This window comes from Saccopteryx leptura, chromosome 13, assembly GCF_036850995.1.
Source record: "Saccopteryx leptura isolate mSacLep1 chromosome 13, mSacLep1_pri_phased_curated, whole genome shotgun sequence".
Classification (NCBI taxonomy): domain Eukaryota; kingdom Metazoa; phylum Chordata; class Mammalia; order Chiroptera; family Emballonuridae; genus Saccopteryx; species Saccopteryx leptura.
In genome coordinates, this window is record NC_089515.1 from 51057088 (window position 1) to 51073892 (window position 16805).

General features: G+C 40.4%; 1 non-coding gene across 1 annotated transcript; it reads left to right on the forward strand.

The window, feature by feature from the left end:
* Window positions 1–4059: 4059 nt before the first annotated feature.
* Window positions 4060–4135, forward strand: TRNAS-AGA (transfer RNA serine (anticodon AGA)). Its single transcript has one exon. It is a non-coding gene; the product is annotated as a tRNA-Ser (tRNA).
* The last annotated feature ends 12670 nt before the right edge of the window (window positions 4136–16805 follow it).

Here is a 16805-nt window from a genome sequence, read left to right on the forward strand (position 1 = left end):
GGCAAAGGAAGAGCTAGAGGTTTCTTACATTCCCCTTCTATTTGCATCTTCCCAAGGCACTGTGGGATGTTTTGCTTCTGTGATCACCCAGGCCGAGGCTGCCTCCCCTCCTCTCTCCCATCCAGGGTGATTCATGGCTGATGGAGTGGAGGGCTGGAGGCCAAGGAGGCTTATGGGGTGAGGAGCAGCACAGTGGTGTCAGGCTCTGTGGCTGGTTGTCCCGGAAGCGGGGGGTGTCCAGGGATGTGGGTCGGTACGGGTGACTCCAGATGGTCACCACGCACCTAATCCCAGTGACTGTGAAAGGGTCCATTGTGATGGAGAAATTTCTCACTCTCCAGAAAAAAAAAAACAACACACAACAACAACACATGTTTAAGGGATGGAAGTTACACATGGACCTATAACTGAAAACCTTTAAAATATTTTAACATCTTATCAAAGAGAATCATAAAAGCTGCCCGTGCAATGAAGACAGTATCAACAGCCGTTTGATACATTTTTAGGTTAGACATAATGAGCAGCATATATTTTAACTTCCGTTGGCCACCCTTCACCTGTTACAAATTTTCAGTGTCTCCCTCTGCCTCCTCTTTCATTGAGACACATGTAGATCAAAAAATAAAATTAGAACAAAATATACCGTACTTTTCGCTCCAAAAGACACACTTGACCATAAAACACACCTAGGGTTTTAAGGAGGAAAATAAGAAAAAAAAATATTCTGAACCAAAGGGTGTGTTAAGATATTTAATAAAAGACTGTATTTTTTGCTCCATAAGACACATGGGCATTTTCCCCTCCACTTTTGGGGGTGGGAGGAGTGTGTCTTATGGAGAGAAAAATATGGTACAGTACTTAAAAACAAAAACAGCTCAAATATTACATTAATGCTCGATTCCTTCCTGATCTCAAGACTCAGATTTATTGGCAAAACTTGAGCATCCCAGTGAGGGGCTTGGGACCAACTTCCAATATAATCTTTTCTCCTGGCTTTTTTCTCTGGCTCTGTGATTCATTTTTGATCTGTCTAATAAGAGGCAGGAAATGTAATGGTCAAGGTCACACACTCTAGATTTCGACCCAAATTTACACCCCAGTTCCGCCATTGACTAGCCATAAGATTGTCACTTTCCCCCCATTGAAACTGGTCAGAAATCAAATGTCTATGTATATTGAAATGCAATTTTGGACATCTCATTTGATTTCAGTTACCCACATGTCCATCCTTAAAACAAAACCACAATATAGTTTAGCTTTACAAATCTTTTAAGTCAGGTAGTATAAATCCTCCAACTTTATCTTTTAGAAAATTGTTTTGACTACCTAGGTCCAGTGAATGTACATTTACATTTTTAAATAAGTTTGTCAGTTTCTACAAATCAACTAACTTTCTGGGGCTTTGGGATCAGTATGAGGATAATTGATATCAATATCATTAATGTTTTCAAAAATCTAGCATGTGACTTCGTTAACTTTCTATAAGGATTCATTTTCTATATCATTGATTTCTGCTCTTATTTTGATTGTTTCTTTTCCTTCACTTACTTTGGGTTCAATTTACTTTTCTCTTTTCCATTTCTTAATGAGGAAGCTTATGTAATTGATTTTCCATCCTTTTTCATTTGTAATATAAGCACTTAAAGTCATAAATTTTCCTCTAATTGCTACTTTCATTTCATTCAGCCAATTTTGTGTTTTTATTATTATTCAATCCAAACTATTTTCTAATTTTTACCTGTGATTTATTTTGGGACCCAAGGTGTATGTAGAGGTATCTTGATAAATTTCCAAATGCTTATAGATTGTTTTTAAGTATTCCTTTTTAATTAAAATACATTTTATTAAATACTTTTTAATTAAATACATTGTTCCTTTTTAATTAAATACTGTTGTGGTCAGATGATATAAACTGAATGATTTTAAGCCTTTCCTGTTTATTAAGGCACGTTTTACTACCCAGTCTATATTCCATTGTAAGGTTTCATGTGTATTTGTAAGGCATACCATTCATTAAGTGTAAACTAGGTTACATAGGTTAATACTCTTTGTTCTCTCGTTATATTTTACTTTATATATGTTAGAGATCCAACATTGTTAATTTTTTTTTTTTGCTTTAAACAGAAATTAGTCTTTTAAAGCTATATGTCTATCTAAAATAAAGATTCTACAAAAAAAAAATAGATCTTTTATGTTTACCAAGATACTTACCCTTCTGGTATTCTTTAATCTTTCTTGAAGAAAATTCCGAGTTCCATCTGCTGCTATATTTTTCTTTTAGCTAAAAGAACATATTTGAGCATACATTATAGTATTGGATTTTATATGTTTCAATTGCTTGAGTTTTCATTTGAGCTGAGAAATATTAAAATCCCTTTGGGGGAAAAACTTCTGAATTTAGAATACAAAAAAAAGATGTGTGGATGGCTAATTTTCCTCTACCTTCCCACATGAAAGCTCCGAAGTCAATGCTGCGTTGCACCACCACTAAGAACAATGAGTGTTAGTCCATGATATTTTAGACACTGAGACAACTGCCCACCTTCCAGGCAGGTAGGACTCTCTCTGACATTTGGGAGAAGAGACATTTGGGACCTCAATGTCCCTGGGGACTCAGCTGGACAGAACAGACATTAACTGGATCAGAGTATGTCTGTCAAACTGTTGGTCTGTGCCCAGTGGAGACATGTTTGCATAAGAAATAGAAGGCTTCCTGGGAAATAATTTACCTAAAAGGAATAAAACACACACACACACACACACACACACACACACACACACACACACACACACACACAAAACTAGGCACAAATGTCCTTAACCAATAAAGGAATAGGTTCCCGCAATCTTTCCCCAAGGAAAGATGACTCCAAGTCACAAATTTTTATTTCATGAGTACACAGAGAAAATTCTCTCAGGAAGGCCTTGGCTGGTTAGGCCAATCACTTAAGGGCGTCCTCCCGAAACAACAAGGTTGTGGGTTCGATCCCCAGTCAGGGCATCCACAGAAAGCAACAACAAATGAATGTTTCCCTTCCCCTCTCCCCTCTCTCTCCTTTTTTCTCTATCTCTCTAAAAATTAACCAATAAATAAAAAATAAAGTTAATCCCTGGCCCGATAGCTCAGTTGGTTGGAGCTTCCTCCTGGAGTTCGATGGCTGTCAGTTCGATTCCCCAGTCAGGGCACATAAAGGAGCAACTCCATGTTCCTGTCTCTCTCTCCCTGCCTCTCAAAACAACAACAACAACAAAAACACCTCTAATGAAGCTTGTATGAAATTTAGAGCTCTGTACTGATAAAACTATTACTGTAAATGTGACATTTGTATTCATATACTCTTAAGACTAGCCATGTTTGAATTATACAACAGTAATGACAGAAAACCTAAACAAAAGGTTATTAAATGTGGCAGAATACTAATGTAAACTTCTGTGTTTTAATTAAAACTTTGAAACTAGATAAGGCAATGATCAACTCAAGAAAAGTCCAACCAAACGATGAGTAACCATCATATATAAAAACCTCTTAGAAAAGAATGTATCTATTTGAAAATACGTGAAAAACATCAATAAGGCACATCACAGAAGTAAAACATATAGAGAGTTTTAAAATGCCTGGTAGTCCAAGGTGAAAAATAATGAACAAGAAGATCTATTTTATTCATAGTAATGGCAAAATGTTTTAATGAACACATCCAGTATTGGGAAAGTTTACTCATAGACATCAAAGAAGCTTTAAGAAGTTATTTTCATTCATTGGTGGCAATCTATTCAGTCATTCAGAATTATTTATACAAAAACATAGCATCATGGCAGACAAATCTATATTGTGATGTTAAATAAAAAGCGAAATTACAAAACAACAATCATCCCACTTTTGTTAAAAAAATGTCCAAATATATAAATTTAGAAGACTAAGGATATATGTGGGTAGTCCTTACTAATATGGAAGTTAAATTTCTGGGATTCTAAGAAAAGACAAAGCTGCAATTATATTGAGAGATAATAGTAAATAAGCATTTTATTGGAAAACAGTAAAGCATAGAAAGTAATCTATTGGCCCTGGCCGGTGGCTCAGTGGATAGAGCGTTGGTCTAGAGTACAAATGTCCCAGGTTCGATCCCTAGTCAGGGCACACAGGAGAAGTGACCATCTGCTTCTCTTCCCATCCCTCTCCCCCTTCTCTCCCTCTCCCCCTCCCACAACCAGTGGCTCATTTGGTTTGAGCACGGTCCTAGGCACTGAGGATAGCTCGGTTGGTCCAAGCACAAAATCCTCAGGCACTAAAAATAGCTCAGTTCTCCAGTATCAGTCCCAGATGAGTTTGCCAGATGGATCCTGGTCAGGGTGCTTGCGGGAGTCTGCCTTACTATCTCCCCACCCCTCACCTTAAAAAAAGAAAAAAGTAATCTATTACAAAATGAAAAAAAAAAACTGTGGTGTTAAAAAATATCTTCTTTGCTAGTTAAATATGCTCCTGATTTTTCTTCTCCAGTCTTCCATTTTAATATTCATGTTCGTGTCTTTTAGCTGCTAAAGGCCATGTGTTCTATTGATTGCACACTATATGCATGCTATTCTGAATTTTTTAACCTCTATTAGTGTTTGGTTGTTGTTCACTGTGTACTTCCCTGTCAGTTTAACAGAAACCAGCTCTTTCTTTATTTTTTTTTATGTTTATTTTATTGATTTTTTTTTTTAGAGAGAGGAAGGGAGAAAATAAGAGGAGACAGAAACATCTGTGCCCATATGTGCCCTGACCAGGGATCGAGCCAGCAACCTCTGTGCTTCGGGGAAATGCTCTAACCCAGTGGTCGGCAAACTGCTGCTCGCGAGCCACAGGCGGCTCTTTGATCCCTGGAGTGTGGCTCTTCCACAAAATACCACGTGCGGGCGCTACCTCGATAAGGAATGTACCTACCTATATAGTTTAAGTTTAAAAGGTTTGGCTCTCAAAAGAAATTTCAGTCATTGTACTGTTGATATTTGGCTCTGTTGACTGATGAGTTTGCCGACCACTGCTCTAACCAACCGAGCCATCTGCCAGGGCAAACAGAAAACTACCCTGTGAGAAGCCCCCTGAGCTTTGCACAGTCACATGTTTGCATGGCTCTTCCTTTATCTTTATACAAAGGGATGCAATTTAAAGAGATCGCATCATTCCTTCCTGTGGAAGGAGACTGGACCGCATCCCATATATGTAAATAGGTTGTGGATTTTAAACGTTGGCAAAATGATACGAAACAGTGTCATAGCAGAAGTTTGGTTGGCAAAGTTGGAGTTGGCAAAGGACTATTACATCTCAAAATACAAATTATGATGATCTGGGCAGCATTCTTGATTATTTTTTCCACTGTAATTTTATGTACTAATCCAAATTCCTATACCAACATGTCATAGTCAGAAAAAAATAAGGACTGTTATGTAAGAACACATATACAAACTTCTTGTTATTTGTGGTGGGGGCTAGATCTAAACTTTGTTTTAGGGGCCCTGGCTGGTTGGCTTAGTGGTTTAGCATTGGCCCAGCATGTGGTTGTCCCAGGTTCGATTCCCAGTCGGGGCACACAGAAAAAAAATGCCCATCTGCTTCTCCACCCCTCCCCTCTTGCTTCTCTCTCCCTCTTTCTCTCTCTGCAGCCATGGCTCGAATGGAGCAAGTTGGCCCCAGGTGCTGAGGATGGCTCCATGGCCTCCGCCTCAGGTGCTAAAAGATGTTTCTGGTTGCAATGGAGCAATGGCCCCAGATGGGCAGACCCCCTAGTGGGCCTGCCAGGTGGATCCTGGTCAGAGCGCATGCAGGAGTCTGCCTCTGCCTCCCCTCCCCTCACTGAATTTTAAAAAAAAGATTTTTTTTTTTTCAGGTGTGTTCTAGCTGGGAGTAGGTGGGTGGTTTTGGAGGGGTTTTTTCCTGCAGAAACCAGGAGACATGGTTATTACATGTTATTGTGTCATTTGGGGGCAAAAGGAAGAGATAAATTCGTGTCTTCTAGCCCTTAAAAGATTATATTTGTCTGGTTTGGGGAAGAAAAGTGTAATGTAATAATTGGAGAAGTCGATAGCAATTGCGGCATTGGTATGCCGAGTTCCCTGGTGCTTTTAAAGCTTAGAAAATTCATTTAATCTAACGTTGCACAAATGAAGTTTGATGTACGAGTATGCCAATTCTCATTGAGATTGCCATTTTAAGAAATAGGAATAAAAAACCCAAAGTGAAAAGAAAAGAAAAACATCCTTTACTCTGAAGGAAAATGCTATTTTCAGCATTTCTTCAGTCTTGAATTAGATAGAACATGCCCATGACCTTAAAGAGCGTGAACATTAAAAGGGCTGTTAGAAAAGTGGGCATTATTTACACACCATGTGCTTTTAAAACAGAGGTGACAAGAAGACATTGTCTCACCGCCCAGCGTTACCTGCTTGCCAAGGTGTAGGCAGCACAGCAAAAGAAATGTCTCTACATCATACCTGTCAAGAAACAGAAGTTTTATTACCAAGAAATCTCGCTTTTGCTGCTTAGTCCTCTTGCCGGCCCGGGGAGGGAGAGGATTTGTTGATCTAATATAGATAGCAACGTCTTGGGTTTGTTCAGATTTATATGAGCAGCATCGGGGGATCAGGAATTACACTGAAAATGTAATAAAATGTTCCCGTGCACTTTAACTTACAAATACGCTCCTTAAAAAAGTAAACATTCAATGATCGCAGGTATCTCTCAAGAAAATGTTGACACAGCTCACGAAGCTCACACAGCTATCTTTGAATCATTTCTTAAGTAAACTTAATAAACTCATTTTTGTATTCTATTGCTGGAGAATCAACCTGTACACCTGGGGGAAGACAAGATACCAAAGCACAGGCTCCTGTTTGCTCCAAATATATATATTCTAGTTTTAAAAAGAAGTATTTTTTTTTTTTGGTATTTTTCTGAAGTTGGAAACGGGGAGGCAGTCAGACAGACTCCCACATGCGCCCGACCGGGATCCACCTGGCATGCCCACCAGGGGGCGATGCTCTGCCCATCTGGGGCATTGCTCTGTTGTGACCAGAGCCATTCTAGCACCTGAGGTAGAGGCCACAGAGCCATCCTCAGCACCCGGGCCATCTTTGCTCCAATGGAGCCTTGGCTGCGGGAGGGGAAGAGAGAGACAGAGAGGAAGGAGAGGGGGAGGGGTGGAGAAGCAGATGGGTGCTTCTCCTATGTGCCCTGGCCAGGAATCGAACCTGGGACTCCTGCACGCCAGGCTAACGCTCTACCACTGAGCCAACTGGCCAGGGCCGAAGTAATTTTTTAAACACTGTCAGACTGGCCTATTCAAACTAAAAATAAGCATTTATAAAGGCAATGTATTACCAAGAAACTACAATAAAAATATCAGTAATCACACATAAAGGAGCAACAAGCTTCTCATTATTCTCATACTCTTCTCCTGATGCATGAATATCATGGTTAAAGTTACTATGAGAGTCGGATGCTACTGAACAAGGGTTCTTATCTATTAAAAAGTGGGGGTTTTTTTGTTATATCTTTGGACTAAAAAACTTCCTTCTAAATTTTTTTGATAACAGAACTAGGAAATTCAGTCAAGTGGGATTAAAAAAAAAATAACGTGACTAAACAGCATACTTTGTTGACTAGAAAATGTCACTAACATTCAATTTCATTTTCTCAAATCAGAGAATAGACATATTCTCCACAGCTGCTTGATCTTTCTCATTTCCCTGAGATACAAGAAGCCCATAAACTCTCTGTAAGTAATTGGTTGACAATAATTTACCTCAGTACATATTAACTCCGCCTGTCCAGCGTTGGCGTGGTTACCACATCAACAAGCTGCATGATGACATTATCCCAAACTTCAATGTGTAATGGCTTCATTCCTTGAGCCTATGTCTTCAATTAAAAAAAAAAAAAGAAAGAATATTCCACTAGAATATGCTAGAAAGAAGGATGAAGGTTTTTTTATTTTTTATTTTTATTTTTCCGAAGTGAGAAGCAGGGAGGCAGTCAGACAGTCTCCCGCATGCGCCCGACCGGGATCCACCCGGCACGCCCAACAGGTGGCAATGCTTTGCCCATCTGGGGCGTCGCTCTGTTGCATCCAGAGCCATTCTAGCACCTGAGGCAGAGGCTACAGAGCCATCCTCAGTGCCCGGGCAAACTTTGCTCCAATGGAGCCTCGCTGCGGGAGGGGAAGACAGAGACAGAGAGGAAGGAGAGGGGGAGGGGTGGAGAAGCAGATGGGCACTTCTCCTGTGTGCCCTGGCCGGGAATCGAACCCGGGACTTCCACATGCTGAGCAAATGCTCTACTGCTGAGCCAGCCAGTCAGGGCTAAGAAGGATAAGGTTTTAAAATTTAACTTGTGTGGTGTCTTTCTGGAATTCTTTTTGAAAACAAAATGCAGAGAGTTATGCTACGCTAAGAAAAAGTTTGCCTGTGTGCACGTTCTTTTTCTGTGCCTCCCTGGTTACGTGCTGGCAGGCATTCACAGTTGTAATCATTTTATTGATATAACTTTTGCATTCTTCATTTTTTTAAATTTAGCTTCTGTAACAGCCCTTTTCTCATACTGTTCTGTGCCTTCTTCTTCCTCTTCAGGGAACTTGCTGCTGCTTACTTAGAACTACTTTCTGAACCTGAAAAGCCCTTGTGTGGCAGCAGTTGAATGTCCTCATCTGCCCCCTTGTCCTTACCACCATTTTCTGTAGGTTACCTAATCCAAGTAGAGTTATTCCAATAACAGATCAGTAAGTATCATATTTTTTGCTCCATAAGATGCACTTTTTTCCCCCCCAAAATGGAGGGGTAAATGCCCGTGCGTCTTATGGAGCGAATGTTCATTTGTTTTTTTTGTTTGTTTGTTTTTTTAGCTGCTGCGGGTTCCCGGACAACTAGAAAAGAATTTAAATATTAAAGTCTCTTCTCACTTGTTAATAACAGTGGTTGTTAATGCTGCTGTTGAGTTTACGTTGTTGAAATATTATTGTGGTTTATTTTATTAAATATTTTAACACACCATTTGGTTCAGAATATTTTTCTTATTTTCCTCCTTAAAACTTTAGGTGCATCTTATGGTCAGGTGCGTCTTACTGACTGAAAAAAATACGGTATTTTAGACCTTTCCAATCTGGGCAGTACTGTATCTAATTCGCAGATGCACATTTTACCAGGCACAAGGGAAAACTCAAGTCGGTACAGGTGGAAACAATAAGAATGATGAAAGGATGAGAAAAATAGGACCTCTGAGGAAAGAGAAAAGGAGTTGAGATCGTTTGTTCTTCAGATGAGAAACCCAAAACCCGAGGGGCAGTTTTACCATGTTCTGCAAGAACGTGCAGGATTATCCTGAGAACGACTATCTCTAGTTGTTCTGTTCTGTTTTGCAACAGAACTGGGAGAAAAGGGTTAAATTGTGATTAGGGTGGGTCTAAAGATTCTATGATGACACACCTGTGGACGGGGCACCAAGAAACATTTGTTAGGGAAACGTTTGTTCCTCTTATGTACGCACTTACTGGTTGATTCTTGTGTGTGCTCTGACCAGGGATCAATCCCGCAATCTTGGTGCATCAGTTCGACGCTCTAACCAACTGAACCACCGAGCCAGGGCCTTTGTCCAGGACACATCTGAAGGATGTGAAACGCTGAGGTGCCTTCGCTTGACTAGAGATGCCTTGCGTACATTGATTTCGAGTAGTTCCATTCTGCCTTCCTCTGGGACACTGTCTTTTGTCCATTCTCTTTACCAATAGCGTCCAATTAATGTATCCATATTGCAGAGCATCCCCAATATTCTTACAATACCTTTCTCACACTGGATACAGAGTGAGTCCTCCAAGGCAGATTTGGTCTCCAGTCCCTACTTACTTTCCCTGGATGGTTGAGCACTTCTGAATGCCAAGATCCCAAGAAGCAAAGAATTCTGCGTAATATTATTTTCCTTCGCCTCCAGCCCTCTTCTGCTCCGTTCGGTCTACGCAGCATAGACAGCAGCTGCTTCCATATAGATTTCACTAATGAAATCTTTTGCAAATTCTCATGATAGGAAAAAAATATGTCAACTAGGTAATTTTCCCATATGGTATCATTTTTTTTTCAGTTTATATTAAGAAAATTATTCTCTTGGAATCATTTCTCTCTCTCTCTCTCTTTCTCTCTCTCTCTCTCTTTAGCATTTGCATGCCTTTATTTTAAAACATCCACCTTAACTTTTTTTCTCTGTTCTGTTTTCCTGTTTGATAATAGAGTGGTCTTAGAATCAATTCTTGTTTTCCTTATTGTTTCTTTTTTTTCTGATTGATTTTAGAGAGATGGTGAAAAGAAGGAAAAGAGAGAGATAGGGAAGGAGGAAGAGAGAAAAGCTTGCATTTGTTGCTAGCTATGCACTCATTGGTCACTTCCTGTACGTGCCCTGTCCAGGAATCAAACCCGCAACCTTATTGTTCGACGCTCTAATTGACTGAGCTAACTGGCCAGGGCCTGTTTTTTTGTTTGTTTGTTTGTTTGTTTTTAATGCCAATCCTTTAAGCACTCTCATATTATTCAAAGGTCCCCTTTACCACAAGGAAGCAATCTTTTTGACCTAGGCCAATGACTTCTCCTTATTACTGGGTCAAAAATTGTTCTATAATACACTACAATTCTTTAAATTCTTTAAAACAATAAAAATCCCACTGTTTTGGAATATCTCCATTTTATAACCGTTTCCCATCCAGATTCAGGTCTTGGACTCCATGGGTTCAAATCCTGGCTGGAACATCACGGTTCAGTGACTTGGGAAGATTGTCAAGTTGAATGCATAGTACAACTCAATTTGCATCCTCTTGGCTTTAGGATGAAAGTCCCCATTTCCAAGTTCCTAAAACCTCCCCGAGCGCTGTTTCCTGAGCACCTGTATTCCAACATAAAATGTACCTTCAGTGTCTTCTCCGAAAACAAACACAAAACGACACTCAAAAGTATAATAGCCGCCCTGGCCGGTTGGCTCAGCGGTAGAGCGTCGGCCTAGCGTGCGGAGGACCCGGGTTCGATTCCGGCCAGGGCACACAGGAGAAGCGCCCATCTGCTTCTCCACCCCTCCCCCCCTCTCCTTCCTCTCTGTCTCTCTCTTCCCCTCCCGCAGCCAAGGCTCCATTGGAGCAAAGATGGCCCGGGCGCTGGGGATGGCTCTGTGGCCTCTGCCTCAGGCGCTAGAGTGGCTCTGGTCGCAACATGGCGACACCCAGGATGGGCAGATTATCGCCCCCTGGTGGGCAGAGCGTCGCCCCCTGGTGGACGTGCCGGGTGGATCCCGGTCGGGCGCATGCAGGAGTCTGTCTGACTGTCTCTCCCCGTTTCCAGCTTCAGAAAAAATGAAAAAAAAAAAAAAAAAGTATAATAGCTTATAGTGATGTAAGGTCTAGGGTGCCCAGGACTCGTTCACTCTGTCTTCCCCGTCACGCCATGATTAACCACCTCATCTGCCCCGTGGCATGGAGAAGTCCAAATTCTAATCCATATTTCGTCAAGCGTTTAGCCAAACATCATCCTCACAACAGCTCTCTCCCTGCAAGAATGTCGGTGCCGGGTGCTGTCATAATGACCCTGCCCCTCCCTCATGACACAGGGTGTGAGCCCTGGCCTGGCGGCTCTGTGTCTTCACAGCTTCAGTCACGAGGTCTCCTCTCCCGCGATCAGTCTCTTGACCTGGAAAGCAAGAACTATGTAACAGACAAGGTTTGAAATGAGTTGAGGCAGGGAGAGGGCTCATCAGGATTGCTGTCAATAGCATATCTGTAATAAGTTTTAGCCATCTTATCCCTGAATTCACCTAGTCATTCTAATCATCAGATGAACTTAAGTCTTTAAAAGACTTATAGCTACTGCAGAATCCTGTTACTGATAATATTGCGACCAGGCCTGGGATTTACCCCTTTTTCCTCCTTGCAGCTCTGTGCTTCTGTGCGTTTAGCACAAGGACTCCTGGGAGCGCTGCGGCGATGATCCTGCGCCAAGCGGATCTGCTAAGGGGGGTTCGGGAGGCTTTCATTGTGCGGGGTCCCAGCTCCGCCCTTGCCGAGGGAACCTTGACACACCCACTGTCGAGGTCTCTTCCAGGTAGAAACAAGAGTTCTCCAGATGGGAAAAATCCTCCAGCTAGGACTGGAGCCACCTCACAGAAACCAAGTGCAACACACGCCTTCATCTTGTGTTTTTAGGTAATTAAGAGCCGGGTCAGTGTTGTCGCTAATCTAACCTGGACTTGGCCAAAGGACAGGGTGTCTATCCCTTAATTAGTGGCTCAATCGCACAGAACACAGGTAGCCCCTGAACGCGGACACTCACTTTTTCGTGGAAGAGGGAGGGACTCCATGGTTATTCGTCTGGAGCCAACTGCCCCAGATCTTTGACATCACCAAAAGTGATTTTTTTTTGCAAGTAACTTTACATTTTATTTATTTATTTATTTTAATAATTTTATTTTTTTAATGGAGCAACATCAATAAATCAGGATACATATATTCAAAGATAACATGTCCAGGTTATCTTGTCGTTCACTTATGTTGCATACCCATCACCCAAAGTCAGATTGTCCTCTGTCACCTTCTATCTAGGTTTCTTTGTGCCCCTCCCCCTTCCCCTCTCCCTCTCCCCCCCCAACCACCACACTCTTATCAATGTCTCTTAGTCTCATTTTTATGTCCCACCTACGTATGGAATAATGCAGTTCTTGTTTTTTTCTGATTTACTTATTTCACTTCGTATAATGTTATCAAGATCCCACCATTTTGCTGTGAATGATCCGATGTCATCATTCCTTATGGCTGAGTAGTATTCCATAGTGTATATGTGCCACATCTTCTTTATCCAGTCATCTATTGACGGGCTTTTTGGTTGTTTCCATGTCCTGGCCACTGTGAACAATGCTGCAATGAACATGGGGCTGCATGTGTCTTTACGTATCAATGTTTCTGAGTTTTGAGATCACCAAAAGTGATTTTAATAGGAAACAGGGACCAGTGAAGAAGGTCTTTCTTCTGTGTCATGCTACCTTGCAATATGTATGATTAAATACTTCCAAGAGGAAGAGGAGTGTCCACAGTGGGTAGAGGTGGGTGTCCACAGTGTGAGGCGTAAGGCATGTTGCCGGAACTTTTTTTTTAAAAAATAAGAGGAGGGGGAAAAGGTTTCTTGATACCGAATTTCTTTTAAATAGGCTTGGTTTGGTTGTGATTGAGGGAAGAGAAAAGCACACTAGCAAGTGAAGAATGAACCCCGAAGAAATCATACAGCTCTTTCTTCTTCTTATAGCAAATCCTCAGAACATAGCTTTGCAAAGATCGGATGTCATGGAAGAGAATGTAACAAAGTTTTAAATATCTTACGAAGCGTTAGTAACTTTTTCCGTGGCGGTTGGCGGGTCTGGTGCACAATTTGGGAATCTCACCCTGAACTCATCTTAACATAGTTAGATTTATTAATTTTGCCAAACTAGCGGGTATTCAATGAATATAATGTTTTGTTTGTGTTTTCCAATTCATTAAGGAAATTAAACATCGTGACTAGTGTTTACTGACTAACTTGGTTTCCTTTTCAATGAATTAATCCGTTAATTTTACTTGTACATCTTTTTTGGAAGTCTGTCTTCTTTTTTGTTACACAGGTTCTTTATATATTTTAAAAATAAATCCTGCCTGACCTGTGGTGGCGCAGTGGATAAAGCGTCGACCTGGAAATGCTGAGGTCGCCGGTTCGAAACCCTGGGCTTGCCTGGTCAAGGCACATATGGGAGTTGATGCTTCCAGCTCCTCCTCCCTTCTCTCTCTCTCTATCTCTCTCTCCTCTCTCTCTTTCTCTGTCTCTCTCTCTCCCTCTCTCTCTCCTCTCTAAAAATGAATAAATAAAATAAAAATTAAAGAATGAAAAAATAGTTTAAAAATAAATAAATAAATAAATAAATCCTTTTACTTTATATAATGAACAACCTGATGTTCTCATCTTCAGTTTAGTTTATTGGACTTTATTCACAAATACAATTTAAGTGGAATTCAGACAAAGGTAGAATTTAGAACTTGCAATTTATATACATTTATTTGCTTGGAACTTTTTATTTTATGGAAGAGGAAACAGAGTGATAAAAATATGTATTTAAGACGACCCTGCTGGTTAGGGGTACAAAGAAAATTAGAAGCTGGGTCGCCTGATTGATTTCTGGGCTAGTGATTTGGGAGTATACCAACTATAGTATCCATGGGGCTCTGTTAAAGTTGTATTCTTAGAGGGAATATATATATATATATAATATGCATATTCCCAGACCCACATCCTTTGCTAATTCACTATGTCTTGAATTATTCATAGACCGATTTTCTTTCAACCAATGTTACACCTAGGTGTCAAGTACATTGTTGAAGTTTCTCCTTTCTCCTCTGTCTTTTCTCCACTAGGCTTCATTTGATCGCCATGGACTGTGGATAAGGAATAGATATGGCTCTCTGTACCCAAGGACCATTCTCTGACTTATGTATGTCTGACTGAGTGCAGCACAGCTGACCTTGGGCAGTTTAATTGAGGCTGGGATTAGAAGGCACAACTTGAGACCATCTGAATTTAGAGGTTGTGACATACACAAAGACACACACACATGTTGACAATGTGCTTAGTAAACTGTGTATGTGTGTGTGTTTAGCTTAGATGAAATGACAGCAGTGAGACAGTCCATTGTAGTATTTTCTGGGCAGAATTCTTTTATTTTCCTCTTTTTTTTAATAAGTGAGAGGTGGGGAGGCAGAGAGACAGACTCCTGCATGTGTCCTTACTGGGATCCACCTGGAAAGCCCCCTACAGATCAATGCTCTGCCCATCTGGGACTGCTGCTCTGTTGCTCGGCAACTGAGCTATTTCAGTGCCTGAGGCAAGGCCACGGAGCTATCCTCAGTGCCCAGGGGCCAACTTGCTAGAACCATTCAAGCCATGGCTGTGGGAAGAGAAGAGAGAGAGGTGGGGGGAGGGGTGGAGAAACAGATGGTCACTTCTCCTGTGTGCCCTTACCAGAAATCGAACCTGTGACATCCATATGTCAGGCCGATGGTCTACTATTGAGCCAACTGGCCAGGATGCAGAATTCTTATAAAACAAGAACATATACCTAGTTTCCCCCAGAACTAAAACATATAACTTATTCATTAAGTAAATGCAGAATTACTTAAATATGGAAGCTATTAAGGTAAAAGAAACACAACAGTCACTTGTAACTAATTCAAGGCATAACTATCCTGTAAAAATATTTTTAAAATATTTTATAATAGACCAAGTGCTTGAGAAATGCTAACCTTTCCACTGTGCTGTTAGGTTAATCACATAAAAGCAAACAGAAAATTTGCTAATTGATTTGTTTTAGATGACCATTTAAATTTTTAAAGCAGCTTAAATAGTTAATTATAAAAAAAATATGTGTTCTATTATATTTAATAAGCTTATAACCAAGACTTTGGGTATGATTTGTATGTGAAGCCAAAGACATGGCTATTGAGAAGAAAAAAAAATTAAGTAAATTTTTATCTATTAATTAACTAGATTTAAACTCAGTTGTTACCCTTGATATATATTCCCCATTATCATTTTACTACATGGCAGATTTTAAACTTAGGTTTTGTTCTGATAGCCTTGTAGGTAAAGTAAACCTGAAAAGTAAAACACACACTGTTCATTCATTGTACTTTATATAGTGAAACAACTAATTATACCATTAGTTTCAGAGGCATTTCTACATATCCTGGGTAACTAGTTAACAGCATGCTAAAGCCCAAAAATATTTGAGAAAGATTTTCCATTTGGAAGAAATACAAAACTTATATTTTGTTTCATCCAGCACAATTAAAACTGGTCCCAAAAGTAGTCTTTCAGTAACCCCAGAATAAGATTAAACAGATCAGTACATATGTGTGTATGTGTGTACATATGTAACATAAAATGCCTCTAGAGAACGTGCTTTAATAACCAAAAAAATCTGGAAATTTTCTCTCTCATTTATTGTTCTGGTACAAAGAAATTTCTCAGGCTTCGTCAGACACAAAGGAAGAACTCAGGCTTGCCCACAAGGCATGCTAGATTCACTCACACAGAAGCAGGACAGATAATTACCCTCAGACGCACCCATACAATCTCACCCACAGATGAAGTTTATAGCTGCGGGTGAAACTCAAGACGTCACCGAGTCCTAGCCTGTATCTCCATCAACAATCAAGACATTCAGTGAAATTCTGTTAAAGTTGATTCTCCAAGTTAAAGAAGTCTTTCATCCCAAAAATTGTTTCTCATATACTACGGTAAACGAATATAGAAAGCTTATCAATAATTTTTAAATTTTAAAGTCAGCGGGTCAAAAAAATAAGTGAAAGGGCAGACTGAGGACTTAGCTTACAGCCCGCCACGAGTCCGAGGTTTCGTAGATTGCCTTTTGCTGGGAGACCCAAACTGGATTGTTCTAATCTAATAATTGTGTTCTAACCTAAAAATCCTCATTGACAAATAAGGACGGTAAGAAGTGTGCTCGTCACCTTACATAACACTGTTTGCCAGACGCCACGTGGAGCACCTTACACGTGGCGATTCTTTTTGTCGCTGTCACTCATTAATCAGGTTCTCTTGTGTGGGTAGGAAAGAATTTTATTTGACTATTCAGAGGTAATGTTAAAACAGATTTTTCACATAAATAATAGGAAACATGGAGAACAAGGTGTCAGCCTTTATCCAACCTCACATTAATTTCTTCTTCTGGGTCAGAGCACAGAAGCCACGAAGATATATGAGAATTCTGTTTA